This window comes from Mustela nigripes, chromosome 15 (assembly GCF_022355385.1).
Source record: "Mustela nigripes isolate SB6536 chromosome 15, MUSNIG.SB6536, whole genome shotgun sequence".
Taxonomy (NCBI): Eukaryota; Metazoa; Chordata; class Mammalia; order Carnivora; family Mustelidae; genus Mustela; species Mustela nigripes.
Window position 1 is genome coordinate 25,897,415 of NC_081571.1, and position 6,216 is coordinate 25,903,630.

A 6,216-nucleotide genomic window follows, 5' to 3' on the forward strand; every position below is an offset into this window, starting at 1 on the left:
AAGAACTTTGGTATTTATTCTCAATGGGCATGTTGGGTTTTGAGCAGGCATAGCTGACGTGACCGAGATTGAGTAAGAATCCCTCCCAGCTGTTTAGAATAGGCTCTAGAGGCCAAAGATGGCAGCAGGAAGACCAGTTCGGAGTCTATGGCACCAATACAAACAAGAAATGATTGTGGCTTTGACTAGCATGTTAGCGTTAGGAAGAGTGAGAAGCTGCATGGCTAATAATCTGCATTTTGAAGGCAGAGTACACCAGATTCGCTGATGGATTCCATGTGATGTTTATGAAAGAGAGCCATCAGGAATGAGACATTTTTTTTGACTGAGCAACTGAAAAAAGAGTTGAGATGAGGAAGCCATGGAGGGCTAGGTTTAGAGAAGGAAATCAAGTTTGGCTTTCAATACGGTGTCTAGTATGACTACCGGACAAGGGAAATGGGGATTTGAATGAAAAGACTGAGCAACCTATACTTTATAAGGGATCTAAATGAGAAGTTATCCAAACTGCAGAAGTTTGTTTGAAGGGATAAGTTATGTATCTGGCTTGGCCTTCAATTCTAAAAACAATGGGAGATCATGCTCACTTTGGCAGCGCATATACTAAAAACAATGGGAAGTTGGTATTTGCAGGGTTTTTTTAGTGTTATAAGTTAATGACTATAAATCTAATCATAGGAGCCTGCTGTGTTTTTAGTTATGTATTATAATTTATCCACTCTTCTCATAAAGATGAGTATGAGCTGTCTACCAAGAATCCACACGAATGTTCAAAAGAACTATTCTAATAGCCAAATATTGGAAACTGAAATATCCATATGCAGAAGTGATAAACAAATTTAAGTATATTTAAAAGCTAACTATTACTCAGTAATTAAATAGAACTACTGATTCAAGCAACTGCACAGAATATCAACAATATCAAGTGGAAAAAGCCAGACTAAAATGATTCCATTCAAGTAAAGTTCAAGAACAGCCAAAAACTGGCCTATGGCCGCAGAAACCATAAAGTAGTTGCAACAGGAGTGAACACTGAGTGCAAAGGGGCACAAGCAAACTTTCTGGGGCGACGAAAAAGTTCTGATCATTGTTAACACATACAAAATTAAAACTCATTGAACACATGTGCATTTTATCACATGTAAATTCTATCTAAAACATGCAACAAAACATGAGCCAGCTACTGAAAAGGTTATATAACAGGAAAGCCTAGGCTAAAAGCAAAATCTAAGTTTTGTTTTGAGTTTCCCAGCCACCAATGTAAAAGGGAAACAAACTGCTTGGCTCTATTATCTAGTATTACTGTGTATCGGAAGAGAAAACTTTTCCTAACACCAAATTTAAGAGTATTTAGGTAAGAAACACTAGATATTACATAATACCTTCACTAGGACTTCCATAAAAGCAGAACCATTTTTGGTTGATTTTTCTGTCAGTCCTCAACAGAAGTCAAGAGGATGATACTGAGTTACGGTTCTATGAAGGCATTTCTACAGGGAGTTAAAGGAAGGTATTCGGTTTTCTAGAGTGCCCTGGCTGCAGGGATACAATCTGGACTCACTCCCAAGAAATAGAGGATTCTCAGATTTCCTAGGCTTATGCTCCCTCATGCCTCAGCTGGATTTGTGACAGGAGTTAGGTATCAGGTAATTATGGGTTGGCTAGAGTGTAATATTCTCTGGAGCTGATTAAAACTAGATATGTGGAGTTTAGCTATTAAACTTGTATTTGGCTAATTATATGTTTTGTTATTTAAAAAAAAAAATGTTTGAAGAAACCGCCATATTCACGCCCAAATTGAAAACTATGTTTTGCTTTACAGACTCAAGGGCTTAATGGGTGCCTTCATCCCCGGTATTCAAGAAACTCTACGAATATCCTGTGCTTCCCAGAAGGGGTATAATTGACTAATTAGGCAAGGCAATACTTTGCTGTGTTTTTAAGTCATTTAGCATCTGTGACCCCACCCAATAAATACAAAGAGCCTATCTCCAGTGACAACCAAGCAGTGTGCCTGCTTTTTTATTTTTATTTATTTCCTTTTTGGCCCACCTTTAAAAAACTTAATTCTAACCCCTTTTGGTAACCACTGGGCCAAAAATCATGTTGGTATCCTTTTGAAGATGGAAGAATCTGGCCTCAACTTCCATGGAATGACATGGCATGGAAAAAAACAATCTTGGTTTATAACATTTGAGGAGAAATAGTGTGTTATTACTTCCATCCTACAAAACCTTAATATGGCCCTCATAGCACATTTTATCTAGGACAAGGCTGTGTCTGTACCGTGAGCCCACCAGGGTGAAGCAGCCTCCAAGTAAAGCCCTCACCAGCTGAATGAACTGATCCACAAAACGTAGCACATTATTAACTGAACATGGCCCATTCAAGTGCTGAAGATCCTCTGCCAAAAAATAAATATTTTGGCTTTAATGAGTGGATATTGAACTGTTTTTGTTTTCCTAACTACAGCTGACCATGAATAATTGTTTTTTCATTCCATGTTAAGACCTATTATTATGTGCCAGGTAGAGAAAAGAGTGGTGCACAAACTTCGCTAGGTCTCACAGAAGGTTTCAGGAGACAGATAATGAAGCAACATGGGAGTTAAAAGAAAGAAGTATGGTAGCCTCTTTGAAGAAATGTTTTAATCTGAGATCTGAAGGATGAGTGGGAGTTAACTCAGTGTCTTGCTTGTGGGAATGGGGGTGGGAACAGGCCGAAAGAGGACAGTTTCTAGCAGGGCCATCAGATCACATGAAATTCACCAAACCAGGAAGCAGAGGTTAGGAAACAAACAGTTAAGTGGTGAACAGAAGTTCAGCCAGGGAAGAATTTGGGGCTTGGAAATTTTTTTTTTCTCCCCATGTGCAACACAACTCTCATGAACATTTACATATATATATATGTAAATGTTCATACTTGTAATGCTATCTTTAATATCTCTTAAGTTTTTCTTCCCAGTCTGTACTTTTTATTTCCTATTCTTGTCTCCTTGTATTAATGACGACTTCAGTATGATGTTGAGAAGAGGTGGTGAGAGGCAACATCTTTGCCCTGTACTGGAGAGTGGAAAAGCTCCTATGAGGAGAAAAATAGAAATCAGTATCAGAATTAACAGGAGAGTATGAGCTGGACATAGGGAAGGAGACGGGAGACTGCCTCTTTTTTTTAAGTTCCTTTAATAGTACTTGATTTCTATTTGCATCTATAACTTGAATAATTTTTTGAAGATCAAATAGAAAAGGAAAAATTGCAAAAACAGATCGAAATAGTCATGGATATATGTATAAAGGCTTATTAAAAGGAACTCATCAAGTGTTTTTATTGGCAAAAATGTCAAAATTATCAGTAAGAGAATACGCGTTAAAAAACTATGGTACAAATGAATCTTGGAACACTGAGGAATAAATATAAATAAAATAATAATAATATATAATAAAATGAAATAAATAAAATAATAAATAAATAAAATAAAAAATAATAAAATAAAAATTATAAATAAAAAATTAAATTAAATTTAAAAATTATGGTGCACCTACATAAATATAATGCAGCCTTTAAAACGTAGAATTTTCAATGATACAGAAAAGTGTCTATGATGTGTAACAGAGGCTAAAGACTATAGAACAGTAGAGAGATAAGGAATGTACACACCAAAATAAACCAACAAAACAACAGTTAAGTTATTGGTAGGGAACATATACAACTTCTGTTTTCTTTGTGCTTTCAACTATTTTCCAAATCCACCAAGAACATGTCACTATTGTAGTCAGGTAAGTTTTAAACACACACCCACAATTTTGTTACGATTGTTTGTGTGATGGAACCGTGCATGAACTTTTTTTTAAGAAGTATTTTATTAGTTTATTTGACAGACAGAGATAACAAGTAGACAAAGAGGCAAGCAGAGAGAGAGGAGGAAGCAGGCTCCCTGCTGAGCAGAGAGCCTGATGTGGGGCTCAATCCCAGGACTCTGGGATCATGACCTGAGCCAAAGGCAGAGGCTTTAACCCACTGAGCCACCCAGGCACCCCCATGCATGAACTTTATTTGCAATTTTTTTCAATCCTTTATTCATTCATTCAAATTGTCCATTGGTGGTAAAGACAATGCCATATGTGCAACAAATCATTATGGCTCTCTTGATTTACACACAGGACAACTACATTTCCCCATCTTCCTTAACACTGGCCTCGGGTTATATGACTGGGCGCCAGTCATGAAACCAGGCCAAGACACAGAACCCTGCAGCACCTACCACTCTAGCGCCTCTCCTTCCATCAAGATTTGAGGAGTCCAAGCTGACACTGTTACAAGATAGACAGAGCAATCTGGATCCCTGGGAGCCTGGAGCTTTCCTGTCACAATGGAGTATGATAAAAATAGATGAACTCCTACTGTCTGAAGCCACTGAGATGTTGGGGGTTGTTACAAGCAGTTTAGCTATCCTGATAGAGCACCACTATTACCCATGGGAAAATAGAAACTAAAATGTTCCTTCCAAAATATCAACCTTCAAGAGCAGCTCATGATCTATTGAAGGAAGTCCTCAAAATGGCATACAAGGTCCTCCATACCCTAGCTCCATGCACCTCACATCCCAAATATCTCATTGTCCCTTGTGAATGCTCCCGGAAGTTCCTGGACCTGTTCTTCCCCATCATAACACCAATTGCAACTGTACTGTAATTAGCTATCTAGTCACCACTTCCTTTCCCGAGATTATGAATCTCCTCTAAGGCAGCAGTTGTCTTTCTTCACAGATTATCTTCAACGCTTAACACTACATGCCAAACATATAAAGGATGCTAGTAGCTATTTGCAGAATAAAAAACATTTTCTTAAATGTTCACAGCCCCCTAAACAACAAGAAATTTTAGAGCCTGGAAGGTAGGGGAAAAACAATTCTCATTTTATTAGAATATATTTTCTTCTAAAATAAATTCTCAATCTCTGTAGTATCTGACTAGCCTGAAGCTCTTAACAATTCCTGAAATAAAACCAGGAGCCAGGAATTAAATGTTTTTTAAGACTACAACTGGTTCCTAGACCAAGCTGTTACAGGGTTTGTGAAACTAAAAATTCTGATGTCTTAATTTTAGAGCTGCAATTTTTTAATCTTAGGAATTTACAATGAAATTACAAATATATATTTTATATATTTATATATATATGTATCTATCTATCTATCTATATGATTTATTTTAGAGAGAGCGTGATAGTAGGGAGAGGGGTTGAGGGCGAGAGGGAGGGAGGTAGAGAAGGAGACTCTGCATTGAGCCTAACAAAGGGCCCAGCCCCACAACCCCAGTATCACAACCTGAGCCAAAATCAGGAAGTCGGGGGGTTCAGCCAACTGAGCCACCCAGGTACCCCGAAATTACTTAGATATTTTAAATGGTGGCGGATTCTAAATTATTTCAGGTAGAAAGTAACCTGGGAAATGAAAGAATCACCATTGTAACTTTAAATGCTCCATTTGTGAGGGAGACATTCACAGAAAAGCAGTATATTTTATGCTCCTTGGGAACTTGAGCGTTAAGAATTGCCCTTCCATTAACTACAAAAACATTAGTTTAAATGTATTACACAGTATCTGTCAAGGTTGAGTCTTAGATGTTACTTCAATAGTATCCATGAAGAATATAACTTATTTTAAAAGTTTGTTTTTATTTTTTAAAAATCTACAATTTTACCCACTGTAATAGTGAATTGAACTTTTAAGAAATACTTTCTTTACATGGATTATCTAAAGATATAAAGAACCAAATAACTCTTTGGTTTTGTTATATGGGAAAAACAACACACAGTCCTTTAGTCAAACAACTTTGTGATATTTATATTCCATTGCACAGATATGGGTTATACAAATTAGTAACACAAGTTATTTCTTAAATTCCAAACATTTTCTAAAATATTATTACAGCAGATGTCTAGGATATTAAAACATCAAGGTGAAAATCATACTCTAAATAGTTAAATATGATACTGAAAATACTGCACATTTTAATTAGAGGAAAATTAAAATGTGTGCTCAAATGCTCTAACAAACTAAGCAGCAGGGCAGCTAACAACTACGAGTAAGTCACTGTGGTCCATTTTTACGTATGCATATATATGATTACTCTTTAGATAACCCCTCCTCTGGAAAACGCATTAATTCAAACACAAAAATCTGGATAAATGATTCAAAGAAATTTAAATTCTTCCTAA